General features: G+C 44.5%; 1 protein-coding gene across 5 annotated transcripts in view; it reads left to right on the plus strand.

Moving 5' to 3' along the window:
* Positions 1-19,449, plus strand: part of LOC132390375 (zinc finger protein 239-like) — a 445,145-nt gene that overhangs the window by 17,534 nt on the left and 408,162 nt on the right. Inside the window, exons 3-4 of one of the 5 annotated variants that reach the window (XR_009510883.1) lie at positions 315-469; positions 6,051-12,628. The gene's annotated coding sequence lies outside the window, so the exon portion shown is untranslated. Of the gene's footprint in view, positions 1-314; positions 12,629-19,449 lie in introns of those variants that run through there. The other 4 variants (XR_009510885.1, XR_009510890.1, XR_009510886.1 and 1 more) reach the window with 4 other exon arrangements.

Raw genomic sequence — 19,449 nt, forward strand, 5'->3', positions numbered from 1 at the left:
AACATTGTCTCTCCTCCAATCCTCCAGTGCCTCACCTGTCACTAAGGATTATTTCAATATCTCTGCTTGGACCCCGACAATTTCTGCACTTGTGTTCCGCAGGGTCCTTGGGAACAACTAGTCAGGCTCTGGGGATTTATACATGCTAATTTGCCTTAAGCCAGCAAACACCTCCACCTCTGTAATCTGTCCAGGGTCTCTGAATTTGATGCTGCCTTGCCTCACCTCTATCGACTCTGTGTCCATCTCCTGAGTAAATACGGATGCAAAACTACTATTTAAAACCACCCCCATCTATTTTGTCTCCCGTACAGATTACCATTCTGATCGTCCAGAGTGGGCATGTTTCTGTTCTGACCTTCTCCATGTTTCTGTGACAGAGAAGCTGGCCAAACCTGATTGGAAGGGGAATCTGGTAGGAATGACGATGGAGCAGCAATGGCTGGAGTTTCTGGGAGCAACTCGGGAGGTGAGTGATAGACACATCCCAAAGAAGTGGAAACATTGGAAAGGCAGGAGGACACAACTGTGGCTGAAATGAGAAGCCTAAGCCAACATAAAAGCCAAAGAGAGGGCAAATAATAGAGCAAAGAACATTGGGAAGCTTATAGAAACCAACAGAAGTCAACTAAAGAAAGTCAGATGAGCTCAGGGTGTGGGAGTATGATATTGTAGTCATTAATGTGTCTTGGTAGCACCCAACAGCCTGAGGAATTTAGAGGAACAAAATATCCGGGGCCTCGATATCAGTTGAAAACAAAGGTTCCCTGCACCAGTTACCTTTCAACATTTATTTTGGTAGGTGCATACAAACTCTGCACCCTCAAAATTTCACTTCTGAAGAACCCCCACTTACCAAGTACTCCTTTGCAGAAAACAGCCTGTCCCAGTCCACACTTGTCAAATCCTTGCAAATACCATAAACATTGATCTTTCTCCAATCTAGAATCTCAAGAGAGGTCCAGACCTCTGTTTTTCAATACTTACTTGGAATCTCATGGCATTATGATCACTAGACACAAAGTGTTCCCATTCACTAATTTTTATCACCAGCCCTGGATCGTTTCCCAACAGCTTATTGCACAATTCTACGCCGGATGTTTTATGTACTGATTAAGGAGCATTTGACAAACTCTACCCCAGCTAGTCCTTTTAGAGTATGGGAGTCCCAGTCAATATATGGAAAGTTAAAATCACTTACTATATCAACTTTTTTTTTCTTGGTATAGTCTGTGAACTCTCTACAAATTTGTTCCTCCAGATTCCTCAGACTGTTGGGTGCAACCAATTCCCAGTAATGCCTACGATATCACAATTCCATGCCCTGGGCTCTTCTGGCTTTCCTACAATGCTTCTTGCATCGTGATTTCCACAGCTCAACACATCCATCGCACCAGGCTCAAGCATTTGATTGCTGACTCTGTCTGAGGTCTGAACAACATCTGTCTGGTGTCAAGAATACAACCTCTCCCTCAGTCAGAAAAACCTCTGACGCTGAATTTTGTGGTGAGGATGCAGGAAAGGTTTTCTTCTGATGACTCTTCCATGAAGGTCATGTTTGTGCAGGTGTCGCTGTACAGTAGAACAGTGCACCACCAGTTCAGAGTCTGCTAAATCTTCCTGAATGTTTTTTACAGTCAAACGGGGGTTTTGATTTGCCTTTCTAGCAATCCTATGAGTAGCTCTTTCGGAAACTTTTCTTGGCCTTCCAGACATCAACTTGACCTCCACCGTTCCTGTTAACTGCCAGTTCTTAATTACATTATGTACTGAGGAAACAGCTACCTGAAAACGCTTTGCTATCTTCTTATAGCCTACTCCTGCTTTGTGGGCATCATTTTTTTTAACTTTCAGAGTGCTCAGCGGCTGCTTAGAGGAGCCCATGGCTGCTGATTGTTGGGACAAGGTTTGAGGAGTCAGGATATTTATAAAGCTTTGCAATTTGTACAGCCTGGCCTGTCCTAATGATGATTGCAAACAAGCCATAGCCCTAACAAGCTAATTCAGGTCTGAGACCTTGGTAAAATTTAACTGAGAGCTCAAATCTCTTGGGGTGCCCGAACTTTTCCTTGGTGCTCCTTTCCCTTTTTTCTCCCACTCTAAAATTGTACAAAACAGAAATAATACACTAAACTCCTGATGAAGGGTTTCGGCCTGAAACTTCGTTACTACCTCCTCCCATAGATGCTGTCTGGCCAGCTGAGTTCTGCCAGCATTTTGTGTTTTTAATAATACACTAATCTTGCTTAAAATGTTGAATATTTTGTCTTTAATTTTGAGACTTTTGGAGACCAGTTCACCTTCTACTCACTGAACTATTCACAGTAACAGGAAGTTTGACCAGTGGTGCCCAGCCGTTTGCATACCACTGTATGGGATGGGGTGGAAAGCGCGGGGTGTGACGGGAGAGAGGAGGAGGAGGAGGAGTGGGACTGACAGGGAGCGAAGAGGGAGAACGCGTGGGGTGAGTGGTAGATTTAGAGGGTGAGAAAGAGGGGAAGACAGTGTGGGATACGGGAGGCAGCGGGGAGAGTGTTTGAGAGAGGGGGGAGGGTGGGATGTAGGGAGAGAGAGAGAGAGGTTGAGAGCTGGAAATGGAGGTGGTTACAGAGTGGCGGAGGTGAGTGAGTGAGAGACAAGTTTGATTGAGGTGCGTGAGAGAGGAGGAGATGGAGAGGGGAAGACAGAGGGTAACTGAGATTGAGAGTGGGATGGCGGGTGATAGGGGTAGGGACAGGGATTGTGGAATGGGAGAGAGAATGGAAGAGAAACAGATGGAGAGATGGATAGAAGGGGAGAGAGTGAGAGAGAAATGAAAAGAGGCATGACAGAGTGAGGAGATGAAGAGAAACAAGAGAGAGGAGTACAATTTATTACTAGAGGGGTAGAGAGAGTGACAAAAAAGGAGAGCGCAAGGAAAGGGGTGAAAGAGAGTGGGAGGCTGGTCAAGTAGCAGTGTAACTGAGAGGGATAGGGAAGAGAGAAGCGGGAGGGAGAGAGGCGGTGAGGAAGCACGGATGATTGAGAGGGGTGATGATAAGGAAGGGGTGAGGGAGAGTTGAGAGTGAGGGAGAGAGGGAGCAGGAAGGGAGGGCTGGAGTAGAGGGCCCTATGAGGAAGACGGACTGTGAGGAGGGTGTGGAGAGGGAAATGGGGTAAGTAGCTCGGGGTGAGGGAGAAAGGCAAGGAGATTGGTGTGTATGATCTGAATTGTTAGATTAACTATTTATCCAGTCCCCAGTTGCAGGGTCATTAATCACGTATGTTCACAAGTCACCGAACAAATCCACCGTGGGATTACGGTTCCATGCTGGGAATTATGAGTGTGAGGGCAGCTTGCTGTTCTCGGTGTCGGATGTGGGAGGTCCTGGAGTTTCCTAGCATCCCGGACGTTCACATCTGCGCCGGGTGAGCCGAGCTGCAGTTCCTAAGGGACTGTGCCAGGGAACTGGAGCTGCAGCTCGATGACCTTCGTCTGGTCAGGGAGAGCGAGGAGTTGATAGAGAGGAGTTACAGGCAGGTGGTCACACCGGGGCCATGGGAGGTAGACAAGTGGGTCACGGTTAGGAGGGGAAGGGGAAGAGTCAGGTACTAGAGAGTACCCCAGTGGCTGTACCCCCTGACAATTAAGTACTCCTGTTTGAGTACTGTTGGGGGGGGGGGGGGGGCTCAGCCTATCTGGGGGAAGCAACAGCGGCCGTGCCTCTGGCACAGAGTCCGGCCCTGTAATTCAGAAGGGTAGAGAAAGAGAAGGCAGTAGCAATAGGGGACTCAACAGTTAGGGAGTCAGACAAGCGATTCCGTGGACGCAGTCAGGAGACCCGGATGGTAGTTTGCCTCCCTGGTGCCGGGTCCGGGATACTTCTGATCGCGTCCAAGATATCCTGAAGTGGGAGGGTGAGGAGCCAGAGGTCGTGGTAGATATAAGTACCAATGACATAGGTAGGAAAAGGGAAGAGGTCCTGAAAGGAGAATATAGGGAGTTAGGAAGGGATTTGAGAAGAAGGTCTGCAAAGGTAGTAATCTCGGGATTACTGCCTATGCCACGTGGCAGTGACAGTAGTCATGGAATGAGGTGGAGGATAAATGTGTGGCTGAGGGATTGAAGCAGGGGGCAGGGATTCAAGTTTTTGGATCATTGGGACCTCTTTTGGGACAGGTGTGACCTGTACAAAAAGAACGGGTTGCACTTGAAAGCTAGGGGGACCAATATCCTGGCAGGGAGATCTGTGGAGGCTACTGGGGAGACTTTAAACTAGAATGGTTGGGGGGGTGGGAATCAGATTGAAGAGACTAGGGGAGAAGAGGTTAGTTCACAAATAGAGAAAGCTTGTAGACAGTGTGAGGAAATCTAGGAATAATGGTGCATATTTCCCTGAAGGAGGAAGCTCATGTGGTGATGAAGAAAGCTTTTGGTATGCTGACCTTTGAGCATTGAGTACAGGAGTTGGGATGTAATGTTAAAATTGTACAAGGCATTGGTGAGGCCAGATTTGGAGCATTATATACAGTTCTGGTCACCAAATTATACGTAAGATGTCAACAGAGAACAGAGATTTACTAGACTGTTACCTGGGTTTCAGCACCTAATTTACAGAGAAAGGTTGAACAAGTTAGGTCTTTATTCTTTGGAGCATAGAAGGTTGAGGGGGGACTTGATAGAAGTATTTAAAATTATGCGGGGATTGATAGAGTTGATGTGGATAGGCTTTTTCCATTGAGTGTAGGGGAGATTCAAACAAGAGGACATGAGTTGAGAGTTAAGGGGCAAAAGGTTAGGGGTAACATGAGGGGTAACTTCTTTACTCAGAGAGTGGTAACTGTGTGGAACGAGCCTCCAGTGGAAGTGGTAGAGGCAGGTTCGATTTTTTCATTTAAAAAAAAATTGTATAGGTATATGGACAGGAAAGGAATGGAGGATTATGGGCTGAGTGCAGGTCAGTGGGACTAGGTGAGAGTAAGCGTTCGGCACGCACTAGGAATGCCGAGATGGCCTGTTTCCGTGCTGTAATTGTTATGTGGTTCTACCGCGTACGATTCTGGTCTCCATATCCGATAGCGGGGAGTTTTAACTCATATGGGGACCAACTGCAGCTCAACCCCAGCTGATGCGGGTGTTTCCCCTGTTCAGGTGGCGGTGAGGAAGGGGTTAATCTCGGGTTTGTGTAAATCGAGGGCTGGTTGCTGTGGGAAAGGGCCGGGACCGAGCCGGACAGCGGGAGGCTCCGGGCTCTCCAGTCTTGCATCCCTGGTATTAGTTTTGCACTGAGTCGAGATCGCGGGATCAGTTTGCTCTGGTTCCCCAAGCTGGGAGGGTGGACGTGGGTGAAGGGGGCCTCTCTGTGTGTCGGTGTGGGATGAATGGTCAGAAGGGTGTGGGGCCACTGGCGGAACGGAGGGTGGTTGGGGTACTGTGGGTGATCGGAAGTAACATGACCTGGGTGGATGGGCAAGGGGTAAATTACGTTGTCAACGAGGGTGGAACTGGTCCAGTGAATCAGACAGCTCAGCTCGCGTGTCCTTTCAGGAGGCCACAATTCTCTCATCATCTTAATCACTGATTAATCTTCCTGTTAACATTGAGTTTGTTACAGAGCCCCAGGGTCTGGGAATGGCTGGGTGGTAGGAGGCAGAGGGTGATGGTGAGAGGCAGTTTCTTGGACTCGAGTTCCATGCTTAGTGACGTTCCCTGGGGTTACACCCATTGCTACTTGTCATCTATGTCAATAATTTGGTTGAGAAAGTACAGGGTATGGGTAGAAAGATTGCAGCAAGTTCAAACAATTAATGTTTTTGAAAGACAGTCAGTATAAACACTCCCCTCTCTTTCCCTCTCCCCACTCAGAACTGACCAAAAGCTACATCAGAGGATGCAAGATCTTGAACTGAGTGACCACTGTGAGGGAATGGGAGTGGTTTCAAAGGGCTGGGCTGCTGGAAGCACATTACCAGACCTGGAGTGATTGCAACTGGGTCTGACAGAGGCATAACTGGTTCTTCTGGGCACATTCAGTCTCACTCCCCACTATTACCTACCTTCCCTTTTACAGGTATGAAATATCTAAAGGACCAGTGTTTGAGTAAACGAGACTCACCAAACATTCTCCTGATTGAATCACTGGAATCTCCGAGTCAGATGTGTTCTCTCCAGTCGGTGCTCTCAGTCCTCGGGCTGGTTCACTTGTTGCTGTTCCCTCGTCTTCAGTCATGGTTTGCCTCCAGTTGGGGTTTTTCTTCAAATAAATCTCTCACCACAGGTCTAACTTTAACCAGAGAGACAATGAAGCACATTAATAATGAAAAGGAGAACTAAACATTTCTGCTTAATGTTACTAAGAACAAAACTCACTGAAATTTAAACACTGAAGGCAGATTTAACGATCTCAGTGAACAATCTTTTATTGTCCCTCACATCTCACAGAACGATATGGGATAAGAAGGAGCCATCACTCAGTCATGGTAAGATATAAGACAGAATTAGGTGATTCGATCCATCTGGTCTGCACGGCTGATTTTTATTCCAGCACCATATCCCTGTCTTCCTCCTGTAAACCTGAAGCTACTCAGCAATCATGAATATATTAATCTGTCACAAATATATCCGAATTGGAGCCTCAACCAACCTCTGTGGCAACAAATTCCACAGATCAGACACCTTAAGGCCAATTTTTTTTTTCTCATCTCAGTTTTAAAGAGAAGCATCTTTACTCTGAGACAGTGCTGTCAGATCACAGACTCGCTGTCTAATGGAAACATCCTCTCCATGTCCACTGTATCGAGGCTTTTCAGCATTCAGTCGGTTTACTTAACCATACATCCCTCCACCACCCCCACCATCCCTCTGAACTCCATTGAGCACAGGTCCAGAACCATCAAATGCTCCTCATACATAAAGCCGATCATTCCTGAGATTACTTATGTACACCTTGTTAGCAACAACTGTACTGAACACATTTCCAGGAATAACAAACAAATTGGTACCAGGATAATTTAAAGGGAACATTGTGCTTTCTTTTGTGTTCTACTATCACATGTGTTCGCGCGTGGCCAAGTGGTTAAGGCGTTCATCTAGAGATCTGAAGGTTGCTAGTTCGAGCCTTGGCAGAGGTTGCATGTGTGTCCTTGTGTCCAGATCAGCACATCACAGGAAACATTCTCACCCCGAGACTTCCCAGTCTCTCGGTAAAGCAGGCAGTGAAATCAAAGATCCCCACAATCTGGGACGTTCTCCTTTCTCACCCACCCCAGTCCGGGAGAAGACACAACAGCCATAAAGCTCCAGGTCAAATGTGAGGAGCCTCAGGAAACGAGGCCAGTTCGGGGGAAGTTAACGGGACTCGGGGCCAACATCAGATTTCCCCAACACAACATGGAGGATGCGTGACCACCCACCTGGAGATTGTGAACATGCACAAAGAGATTGTTACATCTATGGTTAAATGGGATCACGTGACTGGTGGGGTCTAACATCCCAGGCATAGTTTCCAGCTTCCTAGCACTCAGTGGAAATAAACAAACTTGCCCCTCACATCTCCTCTCACCTTAAATGTGTCAGACATTTCAAACCCCCAGGAAAAAACATACCCTCTGTCCACTCTACCTATTCCTCTCGTAATCTTGTAAACGTCCATCCAGTCTCACCCCAGCCTGGAGAAAACAACACAAGTTTGTCCAGCCTCTTGAATTAGCTCATGCCCTCTAATCCAGGCAGTGTCCTGGTAAACCTCTTCTGCGCCCTCTCCAAAGCCCGGACATCCTTCCGAGAATGGGGGGCGGCCAGAACAGTATGAAACACTCCAGATGTGAGCTAACAAGTTTTACAAAGCTGCAACACAACTTCATGACTTTTGAACTCAGTGCTTCAACTATTAAAGACAACCATGCCATTTACCTTCTTAACCACCCGATCAATCTGTGCAGTCTCTTTCAGGGAGCGATGAACTTGGAGTCTAAGATCCCTCTGACCATCGACTCTGCTCAGGGTTTTGCATTTAACACTGTACTGTCTCATACATTCAGGGGTGCAGTGCTACCAGAGCTCACAGCAGCGCCGCTCTGACACCTCTGTAAAAAAGTCAATATAAACAAGCGCGGAATTTAACAACCCCGGATATTAAATAGAGCGAATTTTACAGAAGCGGGGGTGTTGGCTGGTGGGGAGAAATACCACTAATAACATTAGGATATTTGATTGTTTTTGGTGAAATCCTGGAGCTGTGACTGTTTTTTATTTAGGTATTTGTGAAATTCCTTCTCGCTCGTCCCGTTGTCCAAGGAATTTGGGAAATACCTGTACACAAATGCAAGCATTTTTCCGCTCTTTCCAATGGATACCATTGGATTCCAGGAAGGAGCTATATTAAGCACGGAATGAACATCGAAACCCATGCTTAAGAGTCGAAAATAATGAAAGAAAAATACACAAGCTAATCATCCAAAATCCTCTTCTACACCTGGATAAATTTAGTTTTGTTTTGGAAGCCAAATGGAAAAAAAAATTCGAGGCTACAAGAGAGCTTTACGTCATTTCATATCATTAGTAGCTGATTAACTCCTTGGCCTCGCTCCACCAACTGTAGTTGATTGAAAAGAGGCTTTTTTTCTCTTTGTGTTGATAGGAAAAAGAGTAACTTAGTGAGGCAATGAACGAGATGAAATGCATTTCCAAACCTCCCAAATGGTTGCTCTCCTCCCATTAACATTTGTCACTTCCAAAATACAATATTTTCTATTCGTATAGTTGCGATAATAATTTATGTAAAGATTCTAGCTTCTTTAACTTTTTATATATTTAAACACTAAACAGGATGTATAAAGGTCGAACCATGTAACACCAGACTTGTGAGGATATTTTGAGTATCGACACTCACAGGTACACTTCAATATATTGAGAAAGGGATGGAGCAGTGGACCCAGAGTGAAGTGATAAGCAGGTGAGAGGACGTACAAAGACAGAGAGGATGAGAGGGAGTGGGACGGAGGGGTGTGAGGTAAATTTGTTCACCGGAAGGGGAAATCGATATTCATGCCATCAGGGTGGGTGGGGGCACCCAGACGGAATACAAGTTGCTGATCCCGCACCCTGAGGGTGGCCTCATCTTGGCAAGGGATGGGATGACACGTCGGAACGGGAATGGGAATCGGAATTGAAATGTTTGGACACCGGGAAGTCCCGCTCGGAGTGGATGGTTCAAAGATTAATTTATTATCAAAGCAGGAATTCATAAATAACGCTGAGTTTTTTTTTCCTTCTCCAGAGAACCACGAAACAAAGAAATCGTGAAAGTCGTTCAGAGAGAGAAAAAACTGAAACTCCCTCCCCACCCCCCGCATCAAAAGGACGGCATCCCGATCATCAACCCCCAAAACCCACCCCTCCCGCACAAAAGGGAAGAAAAATATCGACACCCGTTAAAAATCACCCCTACCCCGCACAACTGCGGAGGAGCCGGTGTCACCAGTGTCGAGGCGGCCGCATCGGGAGCAGCGGACACAACAGGCGACCCCGGAAGATTCACAGGTGAATTGTCGCCGCTCCTGGAAGGATGTTTGGACAACGGAGAGAGTTCGGCCGTCCGGCCCTGTCACTGTGACACCCCGAACTCCACATCAAATCCGTCCAAATGAATCTGGGTGAACTTTAATGACCAATAAATATAATTCCTCTCAGCGATTAGCTGTCTGAATGATTCCCTGACTCTGAGAGGAAGGGGTATCTATGGTCCACAGTGTCAGGGTGTTGAGTTTACCAGGAGACAAAGACTGCAGGGACGAGAGGTTTTCTGTTGACTAATACACTGTGTGTGGACCCCGCTGGCAATTCTGGTGTTATGACCCGAATCGAGACAAACACCACGCTGCCCACTCCACCAACAACACGGCACAGCCGTACACATAACAGGGGACTTTACATCCCACAACACTGGATTCAGTGATGAAACCCGTCATTAATGTTGTCGTCTCACCGAAAAGTCCATTAACCCTAACCCTGCAATATGGTGTTAAATCCCGCTCCCCATATTAACACGGGTTATACAGTCCAAAGAACAAACTGCCGGAGGAACTCAGTGGGTCGGACAGCATCTGTGGAGGGAGATGGACCGTCAACATTTCGGGCCGAGACCCTCCCTCTGGACTGAGAGTGGACGGGAAATAGTCAGAGAAAAGAGGTGAGGGGTAGGGATGGGGCATGAGCTGGAGAGTGAGAGGTGGATTCAGGTGAGGGGGGAGGTGGAAGGTGAAAATAGTGACAGGGGTGGGAGCTGAGTGGTTGGGGCAACACGGGGCTGCAGAAGATGGAAATTAATTCCATGAACAATGAGGTTAGAGAGTATTTGTTATACAGAGTGCAATGAAGAGTCACCTGACTGATCCCTGGAGAGGTGGGGTCATAACCTGAAGACAGATCAAATGTGATAACTCTAAATGTCATTTAGAGAATCGAGGACTGAGAGGTGAACACATTGAAATGCAGAACATCATTACCGGTTGAACCAGTGATCCCAGTCTCTGAAAAAGGGGGTGGACTGTCCGGGACTGAGATGAGGGGAAACTCCGAGGGTTGTGAATGTCTGTAAAACAATGTAATCACTCTTATGTACTGAATATTACCATGTATTATTTTACTAGACACATTTTGCTATGTATTTTTTACTCGGTACCTTGTATTCTCTTAGCAACATACTGTGGCAGTTAAAGAACACCTGTTTCGCATTAGCAATACTAGTGAGCAGAAATGTACATATATACAACAGCATGGCTTCTGAAGAGATAACGGTGGCAGGGAGGATGGTATGAGCAGGAAATGTATTGTGAGGGAGGTGAAGGGAGGCTGACTGCTCTACGTGTACGTGTAGCTTCACCTTTGTCCCCTTCAGACAACGCAGTGAGATCCGGATCAAATAGCTCCGCACAATTAAAATAGATTATTACATTTACACAATTAGAATAGCTTATTACATTTTTTTATATTTTTGTACTATATATATATATACACTTTAAGTCACAATTGTTAAAATCTTTTGTTAAGAATTAGGTTCTACTGCTACCGCAGAGACAACGAATTTTATGGCATATGCTGGTGCTATTAAACTTGATTCTGATATTGATATGGGAGACCCATCACCGGTCACCTGATCCCAGTTACTGCAGATCGTAATGTGAGATTGAAGACTTTTCCATATATTTGCGTTCCACAGAAATGACAACTGGTCAGTTTCTTTCTGTGGTTCCGGAGCAGAAGCTCAGTCTGTCTAATATTTCCACACAATTAAAGTGGCGTATTTGTTTATCATCATCACGTACTGAGCTTCAGTGAAAACCTTGCCTGATGTACCATCCACACAGATCGATACATTACAACAGTACATTGAGCTCATAGACAACAAAGAAATAACTGTAACAAAGTATTATGGCTGCAGAGAAAGTGCAGTGCAGATAGACATATGGTGCAGGGTCACGTCGAGTTACATTGTGAGGCCGAGTACATTTTATCATTCATTTTGGTTATAACTGCAGACAGGAAGCCATCCTTCAGCCTGGTGGTACACCAGGTATACCTTTAAGGCTTTTGTATCTCTCTGCCAATGTGGGAGTGGGTTTGCAGCAACAATGTCCAGGTTATGAGGTTTTTTATGTACATGGCCTGCTTTTCCGAGCGAGGGGAAGTGTAGGGAGAGTCCATGGAGTGGAGGCTTGTTTCTCTGATGTTCTCTGCTCTCCAAAGCTCTTTGAAGTTCCTTGTAGTTATGGGCAGAGCAGAAGCCATACAAAGGCGTGAAGTATCGACAAGGAGCTCAGAGACCTCGGCCTTCACCCTGCCTTGAGTAGCTGGATCCTGGAATTCCTGTCAGATTGTTGGCAGGTGGTAAGAGCGGGCTCCATCTCCTCTGTCTCTCTGACCCTCAGCACACATAACCCACAGGGTTGTCTCTTTGTCCCTCTCCTTTACTCTCTGTGCAGCCATGACTTGTGTTGCCACCCACAGCTCCAATCTGCTAATTAAATTTGTTGAGAATACTACATTGATTGGCCTAATCTCATATAATATCTTTCAATCGATCAAATGCCTCCTGACAAGGTTCAGTCCAAACAAACTTTTCACCCTTCTTCAGGAGATTAGTCAGAGGAAGAGCGAGAGCAGCAAAGTTCTTACAGAACTTACGATAATATCCATCCATTCCCAGAAACCTTCTAAGAGCCTTCTTACCAGTCAGAATAGGAACTTGAGAAATTGCCTGGACTTTTGCCTGAACAGGAGCCAACTTGCCTTGACCTACAACATAGCCAAGACAGGTCACAGTGGCATGTCCAAATTCACTCTTAGCTAACTGTAAGGTCGTCCTGAGAAAACCTGTCAAACAGTTTTTCTACTGCAGAGATATGCTCTTCCCCAGTGTCACTCCCTGTGACTAAGTCATCAATATAGGCATCTGTGTGTTCTAACCCTCGAATTTCAAAATCAATCATTCTCTGGAATGTTCCTGGAGCATTTTTCTTTCCAAAAGGCAAAACATTGTATTCATACAACCTAGATGGTGTCACAAATGCAGAAATTTCTCTACCTCTCTCCATCAATGGAACACACCAATACCCTTTCAACAGATTAATCTTTGTAAGAAATTAGCTATTCCAACTTTATTGATGCAATCATCTATCCTAGCGATAAGATGTTTTGTTGCTGCATTTCCCTTCCCATAATCTGTGCCTCTGAGACCTACTGAATCTGTTTCCACACTTACAACAATTGCTCAGCGAATTTACATTTTCTACGTTCATGCGATATGGGTGTTGTTTAATCGGTTTGGCTTGACCAATATCTGCGTCATGTACTGAGACCGTGATTTGCTTGGGAACATCGGGAAATAAATCTTTAAACTTCAGAATTAATTCCTTCAGCTGTTGTTGTTGCTTTGGCTGCAGTTGAGCCAACTTGTTATCAATATTTTCTGGAACAACGGAGTTCATTAGCCTAACTGGGACCACGTTTGGCTTGTGAAAAGTCTCACATGAGTCAATGGTTTCATTCTCAGGGTTGCCAGATTCATATATTTTGACAACAACACTCACAGATGGTGCCTGATTGTCAAAATAAGGCTTTATCCTATTTATGTGTACTAGCTGTGTTAGTTTACTTCAGTCGTGTGTTGTAACAACATAATTCACATCGTTAAATTGAGAGACTATTTCAAACGGTCTATTGAATTTCACCTGAAGTGGATTCGTCAACATAAGGCAAGCACCTTATCTCGCACCTGGTATTTTCTTTCGCAACCCTGCTTATCAAACCAACACTTCATTTTGTTTTGAGAAATCTTTAAGTTTTGTCTTGCTAGACCACAGAATTGGTGTAGTTTATTTTTGAAATTTAATACATAGTCGAACAAGTTAACATGTACATCCCCATCAATCCACCATTCCTTTTACAAGGTCAAAGCTCACCTCACTCTGCGTCCAAATACGAGTTCAAATGGAGTAAAGCCCAATGATTCTTGAACCGACTCTCTTACTGCGAACAAAAGCAAATGTATTCCTTCATCCTAGTCGTTTCCATTTTCAATATAGTATGTCTTAATCATTGTTTTGGGGGTATATTGAAATCTTTCTAAAGCCCCTTGTGATTCTGGATGGTACGCAGACGATGTAATTTGTTTTGCTCCCAGTTCATAAACTACCTGCTGGAATAACCCAGATGTAAAATTACTTCCTTGATCAGACTGGATTTCTTGAGGTAAATCGAATAAAGTAAAAAAAAACTCGGTAAGAGCCTTCGATACATTTTTAGCTTTAATATTTCTGAGAGGTATTGCCTCTGGGAATCTGGACGCAGTACACATAATAGTTAGCAGATACTGATGACCAGCTTTAGTCTTTGGCAATGGGCCAACAGAATCCACTATAACTTTGGAAAAGGGTTCACCAAATGCAGGTATAGGCCGGAGTGGGGCCACTGGGATGACCTGATTAGTTTTAGCCAAAACTTGACTAGTGTGACAAATCCAAGCATTAATTTCTGGTTTACCCTGGTTATCTCTGCTACTCTTTTCAAAACTCTTATTCAGGGTAAACATAACCTTATGAGTTAAAGCAAACTGATCTGCTAATCTAGCAGACTCCTGCAAAGTGGCAGCAGCATTTCCATCTAAATACGTCTTTATGTCATTAGGGACACACTTTTTGAATTCTTCAATTAAAACCAACTCTTTCAAGCTGCTAAAATCATCATTTACATTTTTATATGTGCACCACCGGGCAATACACACAAATTTCTCATAAGCAAATTCCATATAAGTCTGGCTCAGATTTCTTCAAATTTCTAAACTTTTGCCTGTATGCTTCTGAGACCAACTCATAAACTTTGAGCACAGCCTGCTTCACTACGTCATAATGTGTGGTACATGGCCAACTGGTTAAGGTGTTGAACTAGCAATCTGAAGGTCATGATTTCAAGCCTCAGCCAAGGCAGTATGAGTGGCTTTGAGCAAAGCACTGAACCACACACAGCTCCTGCACATTTATAGCCCAGCAGAATAGGCATGCTAAGCCTTTCCCTTTATTACACTTTATGAGACAATTTTCTGTCTATTTTTCTGCCTCTCTAGCCTCAAACTGCCTCTGCCTTTCAGCAGCCTCCATCTTTAATTTTTCTCACTTGTACTGGAGTTCAAGCTCACTAGGTTTACTTTCAGGAAACACCTCCAACTCCTCCACTTTAAACACAACCTCAGATACATAATGTTCAGCTATTATCCTCTGCATCTGTGCCCTCCTCATTGTCGATTTCACCTTAGCAAGTTTTAACCTTTCAGCAATACTCAACAACTCAACCCTTCTGGCGTCCTCTAATGCCACAGAGGTTGGCGCTTCCTGACATTGATCAACATCCATTGCTGCAAATTTTCCAAACAGAAATAAATTAAAAGAGATTTCCCCAATGAAATTGATAATTAATCAATCCTCAAATTTGATCATATCCCAGAAGCAGGCCCCATTTTGTTAAGAACCTTAACGCTTCAGAAACGAACCAGCAGCAACAGACTACTACTGGAGTCTGTTTTTGATGTGAAAACCAGAATGCTTATTAGTATCCACTTATACTATAGTAACTTAAGCAAATTAAATGAAAATTAACAGTGTTATGTGTATATATGTGTGTAAATATAACTCCCAAACTATTGAGCTCAGGGGAAACAAGGCTTGGAGTCTTCAGATGGTAAAGTATGAATGTTCAGTTCATCCACAAAATAGGTGATGAGAGAGATATTTGTAATTCAGGGTAAATGTCGAGAGAAGGCAGTTATGTCGTACAGCAATGGAGATGAGGCTGAGTACAGAGCTATGGTGGAAATCTTTGTCACATGGTACGAGCAGAATCATCTGCAGCTTACTGTGAAAAAGACTAAGGAGGGTGGTGGACCTGAGGAGGGTTAAGGCACCGGTGACCCCTGTTTCCACCCAACGGGTCATTGTGGACATGGTGGAAGATTACAAATACCTGGGGATACGAATTGACAATAAACAGGACTGCTCAAAGAACACACAGGCTGTTTACAAGAAGGGTCAGAGCCGACTCTGTTTCCTGAGGTGACTGAGGTCCTTTGACATCTACCAGACGATGGTGAGTATGTTCTACGAGGTTGTGGTGACCAGTCTTATCATGTTTGCTGTTGTGTGCTGGGGAAGAAGGTTGAGGGTAGCAGACACCAACGGAATCAACAAACTCATTCGTAAGGCCAGTGATGTTCCGGGGGTTGAACTGCACTCTCTGACGGTGGTGTCGTAAAAGAGAATGATGTCCAAGTTGCATGCCATCTTGGACAATGACTCCAATCCGCTCCATAATATACTGGTTAGGCACAGGAGTACATTCAGCCAGAGACTCATTCCACCGAGATGTAACATTGAGCGTCACAGGAAGTCATTCCTGCCTGTGGCCATCAAACTTTTCTAATCTTCCCTCGGAGTGCCAGACATCCTGAGCCAATAGGCTGGTCCTGGAATTATTTCCACATGCAAAGATTAACTTATTATTATTTAATTATTGATGGTTTTATATTGCTATATTTCTACACTATTCTTGGTTGGTGTGGCTGAAATGAAACTCAATTTCCCTCAGGATCAATAAAGTACGTCTGTCTGTCTGTCTGTTCTACAGGTTCCACAGTGGTAAAATGAGAGACCAGTTGCTGTAGATTTTATCCATCATCTTTACAAATCTACATACGAATTATCACCGAAAGTGACTTGTCATGAGGGGTATCATCTTCAAATGAATGACCACGTCACACCCAGGCAAGGGTTAACACATAAGTGGACTTCACAGGATACCTCAAATCAGATACACGTCTATGGATCAGCGGATCCATACAGCTGTATTTGTTGCTTCAGAGTTTGGTTGAGGCTGCCGTTTGGGTATATTTATGAGGGAGTTTAATACATTAAAGATTGCTAAGTAGCTACAGGGTTACAGGAGGAAGGCAAGAATATGGTGTTGGAATAAAAATCTACCATAGTTGAATGATGGGGCAGATCAGATGGATCGAATCATCTAATTCTGTTCCTTCTGCCTGACCATGACTGAACGATGGCTCCTTCTGATTCCATATCGTTTGGTGACGTGTGTAGGACAATAAAAGATTGCTCACTGAGATCATTACTGTATATTTGCCTTCAATATTTAAATTTCAGTGAGTTTTGTTCTTAATAACATGAATCGGAAATGTTTGGTTCTCTTTTTTGCTGTTAATATGTTTCATTATCTTTCAATTTAAAGTTAGACCTGCAGTGAGAGATTTATTTGAAGAAAAACCCCAACTGGAGGAAAACCACGACTGATGACGAGGGAGCAGCAACAAGTGAACCAACCCGAGGACTGAGAGCATCAACTGGAGAGAACCCAACTGACTCGGAGATTCCAGTGATTCAGTCAGGAGAAATTTTGGTGAGTCTTACTTCCTGTTCTTTAGACATTTCATACCTGTACAGTGGAAGGTAGCAAATAGCTGGAGTGAGACTGAACATGTCCAGAAGTACCAGTTATGCCTCCGTCAGACCCAGTTGCAATCACTCCAGGTCTGGTAATGTGCATCCAGCAACCCTTTGAAACCACTCCCATTATGTGGAAGTCGAATCTGGATAAAGTCACTGAGAGACTGTATAAGTACAAACTCTTTATTCCAAGCATCGGGCTTACTCAGTTAGTCGCTCAAACAGGAACAGTTGATGACTGTTCCCACCCAATCCACTAACTGACTAACAATTCCCCTTACACCACTGATATATCCGTCCAGATACCCTCCACACAAGACATGCTGGAGCCAAAGTTATTTACTACATGACAAGCTGGAGCCCCTAAAGACAGAGTACAAAACAGTCATAATGGCTTACACACACACAGAACAGACTGAAGCTGTACTATCTCTAGATGTGAATGTGCAAGGAGATAAGCATCCTGAAACCCTAGCTAGCTACCCTCAAGAAGAAATATGGCTCAGCATGGCTTAGCACATCTGTTGATTATCAGCAGTTTCTTTCAGAAAAACAGGCTGCTATTTTTTAACAAAGTGTTAACCCTTTTATGCATTTTATCATTCCCTCCTTTTGATCATTACATGATCAACAAAGCAGTAATTTTTTGCAGGGAAAGCAAATGAGTACAACATTGACTTATCAGTGGGAAAAAAAAAACAGTGTACAACAGTATTTATAACAATGATATGGACAACTATTAGGTCATAATGCAATATCCTGTTACATGTATTACTGAACATACCTTCAAAGACCACCACTTCGATCCTTCAGTGAACCGATGTAAATCATGCCCTGCTTTCTATCTAGTAGCTATCAATCACCTTGGCAGTGTGCTTGGAGAGGGATGTAATGTTAGTAGATTCATCAGGGATATAGGTGCAGCATTCTGTGTCAATAATAGCACAGGTGCCCCCTTTCTCAGCTGGGATAAAGTCTACAATTTTGTAGGACTGTTTGCCAGATTGCAATCATTTCAGTAGATATTTCTGTTTCTTGGGACTGTGTTTCTGTCAGGGCCCCTGCAGTGTTGTGGCCAGCTCCTCAAGTGCTGTAGGTAAATTGATTGTCTCTCGTGAATTCCTGGCTACTCCATAGGCGAGAAAAGCGATCATCCAAAAGCACTCAATCTGTTATTCCTCTCTGCTGCTGGGCACCTGCAACTAAGACCAGGATTCATGTTTCCCAGTGTAGGAAATTCCATTTGATGGGAACTTGAGATACCATCCCTCAAAACACTGACAGCCACTGTCATCTCTGACTGGACCGCAGTTCCTCACCTCACTTCCCCGGGTGTTATTTGAGAAATCCCAGGCTTAGAGTTCCTCACTCTGGTTGAGCGGAATTACTGACATTGGAACCATAGTTTTACCATGCTGTGAAATTGCAGCACAAACGCAGCAGGCCCCTAGTTCTGCCTGTATGGCATAGGTGTGACAGAGAGACAGAAAGGTGTTAACATGGGGGCCCACGGATATCGTTTGAGCAATAAGGCAAAATACAAAGACCACTATCAACGAATACATTTTCCTTCAGTCCGAGAGAGCTCTTCTACTCAGTTCCTTCTGTAACACATTTTCAGTCTGTTCAATGTGTCCATCGAGATTGCCCCTTCGGTTTCACAGCCGTGGGAGTGGTCAGTAGCACCTGATATGGTCCTGTCCACTGAGGTCAGAGTTTTCCTCAATCACAGTTCTTGATTAGGACAAAATTCCCAGGTTCTATGGTGGGATAGTCACTCCTCTCTGTGGGGTAGTTCTCTTCCTTGTAAGCCTGTCATACCTGTGAATGTAATTCTTGGAAAATTTTGGTTAGTTGGCATACATATTTCCCAATCTCTTCCCTTCAGATATGCATATCCAATTTTGCTGGTAGACTTTCTGGGAGCAATGGTACACAAGGCCTTAGTTCCCAGGGTGTCTTCATGGGCCATCTGGAAATGATTTCAGCTGGTGACAACCCTGTTTTCCCCTGTGGGGTAACCCTCATGTGGAATCAGGCTAATGGTAGGAACTTCAACCAAGTGAGTCCAGTCTCCGCTGTTAGTCTGGCCAGTTTACTCTTCAGAGTGCCATTGGCTCTTTCCACTCTGCCAGCGGCCCGTGGGTGGTGTACACCGTGGAATTGTTGCTTGATATCTAGTTCGTTTGGTACCCCTTCGTATACTTTCACCACAAAGTGTGGGCCATTGTGAGAGCTCAGCATCTCTGGCAGGCCATACTTGGGAATTATTTCCCATAATAATAACTTCACAACAGACATAGTAGTATTATTGGTAGTTGGAATAGCTTCAATGCATCTACTAAACACATCTATAATATCTAAGCAGTATCTATAGCAATGTACTCTAGGCAATTCAATAAAATCAACTTGTAGACACCTGGCAAGGGACTCGTACCCAGTGTGCAGGGTACAGGTTACCAA

This window comes from Hypanus sabinus, unplaced genomic scaffold, assembly GCF_030144855.1.
Source record: "Hypanus sabinus isolate sHypSab1 unplaced genomic scaffold, sHypSab1.hap1 scaffold_88, whole genome shotgun sequence".
Classification (NCBI taxonomy): domain Eukaryota; kingdom Metazoa; phylum Chordata; class Chondrichthyes; order Myliobatiformes; family Dasyatidae; genus Hypanus; species Hypanus sabinus.